Source organism: Salvelinus fontinalis, chromosome 11 (genome assembly GCF_029448725.1).
Source record: "Salvelinus fontinalis isolate EN_2023a chromosome 11, ASM2944872v1, whole genome shotgun sequence".
Lineage (NCBI taxonomy): Eukaryota > Metazoa > Chordata > Actinopteri > Salmoniformes > Salmonidae > Salvelinus > Salvelinus fontinalis.
In genome coordinates, this window is record NC_074675.1 from 39,761,776 (window position 1) to 39,774,997 (window position 13,222).

A 13,222-nucleotide genomic window follows, 5' to 3' on the forward strand; every position below is an offset into this window, starting at 1 on the left:
GTCAGAAAAATAAGCTACATTAGCACAATGTATAACCACTGATTTCAGCTCTAAATATGCACATTTTCGAACAAAACATAAGTGTATGTATAACCTGATGTCATAGGACTGTCATCTGATGAAGCTTATCAAGGCTAGTCAAAAATTATATATCTTTTGCTGGTTTGTCACGATCGCTAACTTTTGCTACTGGGAAATGGCTTGTGTTTCTGGCTATTGTGGTAAGCTAATATAACGCTATATTGTGTTTTCGCTGTAAAACACTTAATAAATCGGAAATATTGGCTGGAATCACAAGATGCTTGTCTTTCATTTGCTGTACACTATGTATTTTTCAGAAATGTTTTATGAGTATTCAGGTATTTGACGTTGGTGTCTAATTATTATGGCTGCTTTCGGTGCAATTTCTTATTGTAGCTGCAATGTAAACTATGATTTATACCTGAAATATGCACATTTTTCGAACAAAACATAGATTTATTGAATAACATGTTATAAGACTGTTATCTGATGAAGTTGTTTGTTGGTTAGTTTGGTTGGTTCTTGGTTAGTTAGGTTGGCTTTGTGCATGCTACCTGTGCTGTGAAAAATGTCTGTCCTTTTTTGTATTTGGTGGTGAGCTAACATAAATATACGTGCTGTTTTCGCTGTAAAACATTTTAGAAATCGGACATGTTGGCTGGATTCACAAGATGTGTACCTTTCATTTGCTGTATTGGACTTGTTAATGTGTGAAAGTTAAATATTTCTAAAACATATATTTTGAATTTCGCGCCCTGCACTTGAAGTGACTGTTGTCATATTGTGGCCGGCCTCGGGCTTGCAGCCAGAAGAAGTTTTAAGACCAATAATATGCTGCTTAAGAGATTTCATATGTAAGGCTGAAACTGGCCTTTATGCTACAACCCTGTAATTATAGTGCAGGGTAGGGGGAACCGGGAGGGAGGGCTGGGGGCTAGGGAGGTGGGGGGCTTGGGAAGGGGGGCAGGGAGAGAGAGGGTCCACTGGGTGGAGAGCGACCAACGGCTGGGTTTCCCTGTGGGTCCTACTTCTTATTTTTCATCCATGGGCTTACAAAACTAAAGATAACAATTACATTTTAGAAAAACAATGGCAACTCTAGAAATGCTCTCATGGAATTTGAAAGGCCTTAATATTTCTATCAAGAGTTCCAGCTGTCTTGATGTTCTAGCAAGAAACCATATTGACATAGCAATGTTCCAAGAAACACACCAGCTCCAAAAGGGCGCACATAGAATAGAGAACCATTTGTCCAAACTGGCGGCTTTTTCATCAGCCCGAAACAAAACTAAGAAACTCAAAATCACCATCCTTGGTAAAGGCAAAGTCCAAGAAGGCAGAATCACTATCCTTAATGGAAAGAAAATTGCCTTTACTAATGTGTGCTCCGAATTTATATAATCCTTATTTTTTGATTCTCTGAATGGTATATCGTTAGAATAAACTGAATTATAACTGGTCATTGGGACAGACATGAATGTCATTCTGGACATGCGATACAAATCGAATAAGACCAACTACAATCCTCAGGCTACCAAGGCTCTCCAACATACTTGATGTCTGGTGAGTTCATAACCCTAATGTCAAAGAGTACACTTTTTGGAGCCCCTGGCCCAGGCAATTTGACAATCGAAAGAAAATACACCAACATCTCTCAATTCTATGGATTACGTAATCTCATTATACGCCGACGATGTCTTACTTTATCTTGACAATGTATCTCAATACCTACCGAAAGCTTTGAAGATCATACACAAATTCAGCTCCATCTCAAGTTATAAAATAACACGTAACCTCAATCGTTTCCCACAAAAACTATTTGGGAATAGATATATTTCCTTCCACAGATTAAACCATTGCCAGAAACTTTAACAGAACGCTAAAATCAATTCAATCCGACCTCAGTAGATGGACTAATATCCCAGTTGTTTTAACTGGCAGAATGCTGCCACCATCATGCTTCACTGTAGGGATGGTGCCAGGTTTCCTCCAGACCTGACACTTGGCATTCAGGCCAAGAGTTCAATCTCGGTTTCCTCAGACCAGATAATCTTGATTCTCATGGTCTGAGAATCCTTTAGGGGCATTTTGGGAAACTCCAAGTGGGCTGTCATGTGCCTTTCACAGAGAAATGGCTTCCGTCTCTACCATAAAGGCCTGATTGGTGGTGTGCTGTAGAGATGGTTTTCCTTCTGGAAGGTGCTCCCATCTCCACAGAGAAACTCTGGAGCTCTGTCAGAGTGACCATTGGGTTCATGGTCACCTCCGTGATCGAGGCCCTTCTCCCCCATTTACTCTGTTTGGCCGGGCAGTCTCCAAACTTCTTCCATTTAAGAATGATGGAGGCCACTGTGTTCTTGGTGACTTTCAATGCTGCAGACATTTTTAAGTACCCTTCCCAGATCTGTACATTGACACAATCCTGTCTCGGAGCTCTACGGACAAATCCTTTGACCTCGTGGCTTGGTTTTGGCTATGACATGCACTGTCAACTGTGGGACCTTATATGGACAGGTGTGTGCCTTTCCAAATCATTTGAATTTACCACAGGTGGAATCCAATCAAGTTGTAGAAATATTTCAAGGAAGATCAATGGAAACAGGATGCACCTGACCTCAATTGAGTCTCAAAGCAAAGGGTCTGAATACTTCTGTAAATAAGGTATTTCAGTATTTTTAATAAGGTATTTCAGTTATTTTTAATAATTTACCAAACATGTATAAATAACTGTTATTGCTTTGTCATTATTGGGTACTGTGTGTAGATTGATGAGGAATTGTTTTTATTTAATCCATTTTAGAATAAGTCTGTAACGTAACAAAATGGGGTCCGAATACTTTCCGGGTATAGGGGCACAGGGCGAGACCCAGACACGGGAGGTAGCTGGTTCGAGTCTCTGATTTTTATTATAATCCAAGGGGCAGGCAAGAGAATGGTCGTGGACAGGCAAATGATCATAACAAGGTCAGAGTCCAGGAGGTACAGGATGGCAGGCAGGCTCGAGGTCAGGACAGGCAGTATGGTCAGGCAGGCGGGTTCAGAGTAGAGGCAGGCAGGGGTCAAAACCGGGAGGACTAGCAAAAACAGAGAAAAGGGAAAAACACGCTGGTTGACTTGATTTGACAAGACGAACTGGCAACAGACAAACAGGGAACACAGGAATAAATACCCAGGGACTAATGAGGAAAACAGGTGACACCTGGAGGTGGATGGAGACAAAAAAAATAAAAAGGTGAAACAGATCAGGGCGTGACACCAGGGGTCTGAATACTTTCCGAATGCACGGTACATCTTCTTCAGGCTGTATTGCTGCCAGGTTTAATTTCTGGGGGAACTCATTGAGGGATTTTCTGTTTGGCCTAATGATTCACTATTATGAATTTCAATCACTGTGTAGGCCTACTTCAGAGCGTATTGTAGTTTGTCTTTGACAAACCAATGGATATATTGTAATCGATCAGTTCTAAAGCCTGATGTGGAGAGTTGATCACAACAATGATCTAAACCACCAAAGATTAAAGTCACTAAAGGTTATGGTCAACACTCACATATTCCGCACAGTATAATTGCTGTTATGATTGACATTTATTCACGACACGTCGTGAATAAAATCAACTATATTACAAACTGGCCTCCCCTCTTCTCCAGTCATTGGACCATTCAATTTCCTTAGCCAATCTATAATTTGGACCTTTCTCTATATCTAGCATTTAGATCTTGCTAAGTCACTGGCGGTGCACGGAAGAAAGGGCCATCCTGCTAGATATTAATCTGCAATGTAAATCGCATTTGATCCTTTTACCTTTGCAGACCTGCTACGAGGCACTAGACCAACGCACGTTAGCAGTCTTACTGTTGTCTGTGTTTTCTTAAAGAGCCCATTGAGCAGCTGGTATTGACTGCATGCCTGGAGAGTAGCACAGGTAAACAAACAGAAAGACTGTGTACACTACAAGTATTTCACTGAAGCAGTCAAGGCCGAAGCCTGCTTGCTACACCCCTTTAACAGCAGTATTGTTGTTTAAACTGCTATAACTGGTGTTTTGTTGACAGCTGCTGCTACTGGATGGATCTGCAGAGAGGACATTGACAATAGGGGAGGACTATTACAGGGTGCTTTTCGGAATTGTTATGTGGTGTTGCTATGATAAAGCTCTTTGTCAGTGTTCAGGTTCCTAGCCATCTTGGTCAATGGTGTGTTCCCCCAAAAAAGCCTCACAGACATTGTTTGTGGAGTGTTATATAAAAGGTGAAAAATATCGACATCAAAAGGAAAATGGATTCTTAGCAATCGGGAGACTAAATTACCTCGATGTTGTCCATTGATCAAATAGTCAGCAACGATCAAGTGATCATAAATGCCAGAGGGCAGTTCATCTTCCTGAATAAACTGTTTTTGTTGCTGTTGAAGTAGAGATTGACTGCTTTCTGAGTCATTCGGCTTGAATGAATGACTCCCAGATGACATTTTGATGCACAAGGAGGAGAACTAGGGCAGCTACAGATAAACATTATCTATCTGTTGTCCTTTTCCATAACAAATGTCTAGCTTGAAGACAATCTGTTGTCTGATGTTTTCTTTTCAAATCTCTCTCTCTGGTGGTTCAACATCCATCATTTTTTGGGGGGAGAATAGACACCAATACAGCACTGTGTACATTCAGAGGGTAGCTGGTTTCTGTATTACAGTTCTACCAAGTATTCATACCACTGACATACTTTAATGACTGCAACTAAGCATCTATTTAAAATAATTTAGATTTTGTACACAATCATACCTAGTTATAGTCAGTTACACCCATATGCGAGTACATAAGGCAGGGGTGGGCCAACTATGGTTCAATTCTGCCCGGGAGAGATTGTTCTTTTTATTATAAATGATAAAAACGTCCAAGCCATACTTGAATGTCTAAAACTAGATAGAACATATGTAGAAATGATCTTGGCCTTATATTTTCAAACTGCCCTTTTTCTGGCCCACAAATACATTTTTACGAACAAATCAGTCCAGAAAAAAACTTTGCTGGACTCCGTAAATTTTTTAAAATCCTGATGTGGTCCTTGAGCCTAAACGTTTGACCACCTCTGACATAAGGTGGTCCATCTCTGCAGGTAATCTGTTTATCAGGCCAAGATCACTGCAACAGGTACCCTTCCACCCTCTGATGATACTGTATGTATAATATAATATGTCTGCAGAAAAACATGGATTCAAATACTTTTTTACATTTGCCCTAGAATAACTACTTTTGGATAATACACACCAATAAAGTGTTCTGTGTAGATTCAGAGTGTATCTGAGTATTTCTACTTCTTGTATACCATTGGCAGATTTTTATATGCACAAAAATAAGGTAATTTTGGTTTTGTACACAGTCATACAATACATGGTGTAGAAAAGCACAATCTTAGGCCAGTACATGGGGAGCTATATTTATGCAGATTTGTGCAGTCTGGTCAAAATCACTGATACAGATTCCCTTCCACCCTCTGGTGGTATGGATAACTTGTTATTATGTATCCAAAGAAACCTGGAGTCTAATAAAGGTCCTATTTATCAAATTACTATAGGCGGAATTAGGTGTTTTTGGTTCAAAATGGGTCAAAATGACCCCAAATTACTTAATTAACAAAGTAATGAAAACATTAGAAGAATTGAATAACGATCAAAAATATGTCTATGGGGTCAAAATGTGGGTAGCTTGAGGGTTAAGAAATTCATTAATATTATATAATGTGGGAACCATAGAGCCAACATTCAAGCCAACATTTGATTTAAACAATTAACTAAACTTCCATAGCATACCTTAAATGAAATAAACACATTTTGCATAGCCTTTCATTTTTAGACTACCCACAATGCATTACCTCGAGGTGCAATACCACCACACAGAAATGTGTGGCAGTGGCAGCACACAAGCATGAGGAGCATCAGTTCATTTCTCTGTCTGTGTGTTTTAGCTTTAGTTCTACTTTCTCCAGAGTTGAGGAGAGAATAATGGCTTCTTACTTATTGGCGACATGGCCTGCCTCTTTCACATAGAGAGCTCTTGTTATTGAACAGATCCCGGTTGTCAGGGAGGGCCAAAGCCCTCTTCTGTGCACCAGCTCACTGACTCTGTGAGGTGACTACTGATTAGGTGCAGGAAGTGTGTCTCCTTTGTGTCGGGATGTGTGGCGCTTCAACTGGTTGTCGAGTACAAACCCAGAGGCTTTTCAGTCGACAAGAATGCAAAAGAAACCGCTTGCTTTTCCAGCCTATGCCATTATGTTAAATTCCCCTTTTATTTTCAGTATGCAAGGGGCAAGACTGTGTCACAGTAAGCCTAGCTTTTAGATAAATGGGAAAATGCTACAAAGTATGGTTTCCAGACAATCCATGAATGCTGCAGTGTTCCCTTAAGAATTCCTTTGAAGTTCAAACAGGTGGCTGGTGTGTGCGCGCATTTGTTAATTAGGCATATGCACGTTGACATGTTGCATAATGCATGCATATAAGTCAGAGAATGGACAAGCTGTCTTGTTACACCAGTTCTTGCCTCAGTTTATGGTTAACCTGTAAGGTTAAATATGATGGACTTCACCACATTATCACATCTAGTCACAGATGCCAAGCACAAGTAGTTGCATAATAATAAAAAAAATGATCAACTGACTAAAGAGCTACTGAATTGGAATCCTTCAATACCTGGATATCCCGTTAACACGATATACTCTATACACAGCTTTTTGCACAGTGTTGACCTCATGAATTTGTTCTGCTCCAAAAAAAAACACAAAAATACAAACTACCTACATTGTAAACATCTGAATATCTACAAGGACGCACTCAGATCTTTGACTCCTCCCTGTTGGCTTGAAGGACAGCTCCGTATTGAGTTAAATGTGTGATGACTTAATGTAGCATGCAAAGTAACAGAGCTTTGTCTAGCTTTGTCACGTTGGCATGCTGCATGTTTTTCATTTGTATTCCAAGATAGGTGAGGCAATCATTTGATGAAATTAAAGAGACAGAGAGAGATTTTGTTTGTTATGATGAATTGTCTTCAGTATGTCATGGGTCCAAATAACACAACCTGCCTAAAACAATTGAAATAGTACGAGGCTATATAACCTTACAGAAAAGTAATTAACCTAAACCTAACCTACAGTGTAAGGTAGAGAGGATAAGAACGACTCGAAAGAGTAGGCTTTCCCTTTCTTTCTCACTCTCTCGCTTTCTTTCTTTCTATGCAAACCTACTGTCTCATATTTTACATAATCTAATATAATTTACACATTCATTAATTAATAATTCACACTAGTCCAATATAAGTCTGTCTATTCATGGCTACATTTGCAACAGTTTCTACCACACTCCAAAGGATTTCCAATTGAAATTAACACAATCAAAGTGAAAATTACACAAGGACATGCAACCAATTAATAATGTAACTGCATTGTTCAAATGCTGATATTCAGCCTACGTGCAGATGAATCATTCCATAAAAGCTTTGAAGTGAAAGATACGGTACAATTCATATTCTAACACGCACATCTCATTTGAATGCCCTTCGTTGAACTTTGAATGGCATTGAACCTTTGATCAAAATGCCACATTGTTTGCCAGACATTGTGGATTCAGAAACAAATCCCCCACTGACTTATTGATGATTAGATGAATATGAAAAATACTAAATGGCAGAGCAATCAATATCATACGATCTCATATCATGTTTTTTCATTTATTTTTACTCCATATAGAACCTTGTAAATATGAACAGCAGCTTACAGACAGACACAAACAATGACATCTCATCTGCCCAGACCCGCATGCTCACACCCCCATTCCTAGTGCCTGCATTATTGTTTGCCACTTGGTCGTAAATTTTATCAATCGCCCACACTATTTCAATATTTAAATTAATAATTGGGTTATTCCATTGTGTTAACGATGGCAGATTGATTGTTTTGCGGGTTTTTAGTATATATTTTGTCAAGATGAGTGATGAGAAGAGAATCGTCCAGCCTATTGGGTATCTCACTACACCCCCGTATGCCATGTCTTGAAATATGCAGACGGATGGATTAAAAGTTTGTTTACATTGTTTTACTTCTGACAGCCAACTTTCTAGCTCTGTCCACAACAGTCTGCCCTGTTTATTAAAGGACATTATCAAACATTAATGAGGAGGCATTGAGACGTCAAATATTTTGACAGGAGGAAATGAGAGGTTGCGGTCCTGGGTGATATTATGCAACTTCCTCCTCAGATTTCCCAGTGCAACTCTCCGAGAGGAAAATCAAATCCAGATTTAAGCAGACTGCCGGATGATCCAATTACAAACATGGCACAGTATGACTTCATCCTCTGCAATAGACTCTGCAGCATGCTAACATTGGCATCCGTACATCTCCAGCCCCTGTCACAAAACCAGATGTACACACATTAGCGATAGCAATGATGATCACATCGCAGTGGTCACCAATCAACATAGCTCCTTGGAGAGCTCCATGAGATGTACCAATTTTGTTTTCCGTCTGTTTGTGTGTGCTGTTTGGGTGCAATATATTTCGTTATAGATTGAGATGGTGTGCTTGGAGTGAATATTCACGTCAGTTGAAATGTGTGGTGAAACATGCATGGCATCCATTTTGTTTATGACAGGGGTGATTGCTTGCTGTTGGGGTAGGTGGTAGCTTACTTGGCAAGCTTTGCACAGTTGATTCAAGAATGACTTACCAGACACCTTGATTGGACTGGAAGAGGCAAGAGATCTTAAGGGTTAAAAGCAACTCTATGGCATGTCAAAGACAATATGGTGGATTTGTAAGCATGTAAAATAGGGACTGTCTCTGGTGACCTCTCTGGTTCTTCCTAGTTCACAACCTGTTGTTTGAGTGGACAGAGAAAGAGATTTTTGGACGGAAGTGGCGTTCAACACAATTCAGCTGTTTGTGGTTAACTCAGTCAGCTAATCCTAACCCTAAACTTTACTTTAATTTACAGGAACACTGGTCATAATCAAGCAAGGTCAGCAGATTAATTTATCAGTTAATATTGTCTTTTTTTACAATGTTCTTATTAAACAGTGTGCACTTCCATTGCATAGGCTATTGTTTGCGCTTTCTTAAAGAACACAGAAAGAACACAACCTTTTCCAAATATCTGGCAGATCATCAAGAAAATGTGGCCAATGTCTGCAGGCTGGACATTAGGAAGACTTAGAGGACACAGATGAGAGACTGCTGCTCCAGGTTTCAAGGTTTAAGAGTGCTGGCGGGGTGTCTGGACCCATCACACCTAGCCCACTGTGACACTATCTACCGATTCAATCTACAATATGCTGAAGAAAATGGTCTAAATCCTCGGGGGGGGGGGGGGGGGGGGGGCCTTTAACAGAAAATAATTCTGCCCTTGAAACACTCAGGACCGTCTTTTGATTAGATGATGCTATCTTTGTTTTGACTTCAGCATCTAGGGCCTTGTGTTCATATATTTAATAAAAAATACAATTGCCCGGCCCCAGCCCCAATAAAGGCTAGTTATCTCGTCATCTTTAATTCAAAGATTATCAGTGTTGATTGGCACTTGAAACAGAGGTGGAACCCCCCCCCCAAAAAAATGGGCCAGTGACAATGTCAAGAATCCATCCACTTGTCAAAGCTCAGGTGTTTCGGGTCAGATTTCTTCCTATTACCTTGACTTAAGGCCAGACACCGGGTGAATGCCATTAGTCTTCCAGCTAAAAATGTCTGGCCATATCCCTCTATTCTTCTTTTCATTTAACTGGACTAGACAATATAACAAATGGGTAAGGTTCCCTTATTGTAAAGTGGTGCTCATTATATACACACTCTATTCCAGTCCTCCAGTACCCCCAACCACACACACTCCAGTACCCCGGACAAGCACACTTGATTCAACTTGTCGACTAATCATCAAGTCCTTAATGAGTTGAATCAGGTGAGTTTGTCCTGTGCTACAAACAAAAATGTGTGCTGTTGAGGGTACTGGAGGACTGGCATTGGGAAACACTGCTTATTGTAACCATATTGATATTGCCAACAGATGTGATGTCTGCAATGAACACAACAATCACCACCATTAATATCTTTGATGATTAATTCATGCTATATTTTCTCTGGAAGTTAACCAGTCACTTTCTACCAAAAGAGCTAATACACACTGCTACAAACAAGATATTACCAAATAGCACAGATTTACAAGTGCCTCAAATCAATGTCTGGACTGATTTCGTATACAGGGCAGCAGCTTTGTCATTGCACAAGTGGGATCCTGTTATATGCTGTTCACCCCCATGTTGTAAACTACAGTACATTCTGCAGGTCCCTGAACAGTCATTACCGGGCTGCTGGCCTGCTGGCCTTCATCTATTGTGGCCTGTACACAGTAAGAATGATCTTCCAGATGAACTGGTTGTGGGCTTCAAGGGAACGTCAGACGACCTGTTTGCTCATGGCATCGGGAGCAAGCCAACTCCCAGATGACGTAGTTCTTCAACACGGCAAACATTTAAGGGTCGCACAGGACTGTGGTCGCCACCCTCAACAGTCATAAACAGGGGCGACGCAATGGTATCCTAAGGCATATTTATGGGTGAAATACGTGATAGAGGTGCCTTGGTGTACAGTTAAAAACTTTTTGTTTTTTGTTTTACCTAGGCAAGTCCAGTTAAAGCTACAGGATAATGCATGCCAGGAGTAGAGAGACTTGCGAATGAAATCCACAAGATATATTCTGGATGATTGATGTAAAACTGCATAGTAGGTGTTTGAATGACTTGCCTAATTCAAAAACAATTTAGTGTAACATAACTCATTGCACCGAATTGAAGACATTTCCAAGTAAGCCATCGGCCTCTAAAACAAAAGAGTACCACTAGACCAACTAGTAGTACACACCAAGTGTAGCCAGTGTGTAGTGATGTTTCATCGTGAATTTAGACATGTGTTCTCCTAAATCACCCTCACAACATTGTTCACCTGCAGTTGTTTACCCTAACTTTTTAAAAGCTCTCCTAGATAAACTGTAGCCTTGGTCATGTCTCATTTTACAAGAATGACCAGAGGGTAGCAAACATTGACAAAATCCCCTTAAATCAATGTTATCTCAACAGAAAAGGGTAGGGAGGCAGTTTCTTTTATTTGCAAGGACTGTCAGGTCGTACCAATACACAAAACCAAGAGATGACATTGATTCACCTTTCATTTGGAATTCTGCAGGGCATTCGCCCATTGATTTTACAGGGAGGGTCAGATATGAAAATGTGCCATTTGATATATATGTCATATCTGACCTACTCCTTCACCGGTATTCATACACGACATACAAGTGTCTCCAAACACACACACACACACAATGGTTTTCCCAAAACAATCTCTTCAACTGAACAGCCCGCAATCCCTGCAAGTTGAACACTTCACCTTCTCAACACATCTACCTAGAAGCCGCCCGTCCCTATAGCCCAGGGACCATCAACTAGATTGGGCCGCAGGCCGAGTTTTTCTTGAATGGATGGTCCGGAACATAATTACAAATCATTTGTAGACTGCAAATTGATCGCAAGAAGCCCAAACAGATATAATATTTGACTAAAACAATCATTTCAATCCTTGCTTACATTTGTATATGATCACATATCTCTCTCTATTATGCGTGGGAATACTTTGAAACAGATTTCCAAAATTAAAATCCCTTGGAACTGATTTGCGGGCGTTTTTACAGTCTTAGGTAAAAATAAATATAAAACATTTTTGTGCTTAAATAAAATCACCCGCGGGCTGAAGTTGGCCGACGGGACGCCAGTCCTTCTCCTGAAGTACTTAACCAATGTCTTCATATCGGTTCCTCACTATTCACTATAAATAACTTTATATAATATCAGCCATATATTAACGACAAGAACAACCACAAAGTTCAAATGGTGTTTTGCAAAACATACTTATGTGACCATCATAACATCACCAATGTCTTACTGTACTTAGAAGATAATGCTAATAAATTTAGATTCCAAACAGTGATACTCTTAAGTGCCCTTTTTCTTGATTTGCTGTACATGTTCCCTCAAACCAACAAAGGACAGCGGGCATCCTTTCAAGCTGCAAATTGCAATAACATGCACAATAACAAAGAGTGGTCCCACTCCCTATAGAATGTGTCAATTACTGACAGATATGTAATTTAGCTGTCAGACCAAGCGTTGATAACTTTCTTTTCTTATTTTTCTACAGACAACCTTGTTGTTCATTTTGTCACGGAATGCTTTGTGAACATTAACAACCAAACATGCAATATGACATTACAAAATTAGAAAGTTTCCATTGTTGTTTTCGATACGGAAGGATTTGAAGTTCTTGTTGTTCATTTCTAAAGGAGAGCGAGGTTATTTGTTCTAACGGCCGACAGGATGGGTGGCATGGACGGGCGATGGAGAGGAAGGAGAGATGAGGGGATAGACAATGTCCTTCATTGTCAGGACCAAGGATATCTACGGTTACATGGACTGTCTGGGGGATGTGTTGTCTGAATGGAGTCAAGGGGGATTTTCAAGTTTGAAATGAATAATTGTGTATTTATGCCCTCTACCAGTGGGGGACAAAAAAAGTTTCATTTACTACATAAGGAGAGTTGTGTTGCCTGTATGAAGTTGTTTTTAGACTAGGAAACCATTTAAAACAACAAGTTGAATGTATGATTTATTGATTGCATAATAAGTGAAGCAGTTCCACGAAATGAGTCCCTTTGCGTTTCTTTAATATTTTAATTTGAAATTGTGCATCAATATTGAATTTTAAAATCCTGTTATATTAAATGAAGTGCCCTTTAATTTAGACCACATGGAACATTCAATACATATGACGTTTAATATGAATAAAGACTCACTACTAAAGTGCCAAAATTCTGTATTGTGACACATCTCTCTGTGCACACTCTAAATTCCAGGAAGATTTAACCCACTTAACCTCAAGTTTCAACACCATTGTAAAGCCCTAGTTATTCTGTTGCTTTGACAAAGTCATTTCTGAAGATGATTATTTATTTCATGTGATTAGTGATTCATTTTAGGGAGAATTATATATATTAAAAAAATAAGAATTAAGGTCCACCCTGTTACGTGAACTGAACTCTCGTTTTAATATGGTGAGACTACTCCATTTTAAGTTGTTTAAAAGAAAGAAACTGAACATCTAATAATCA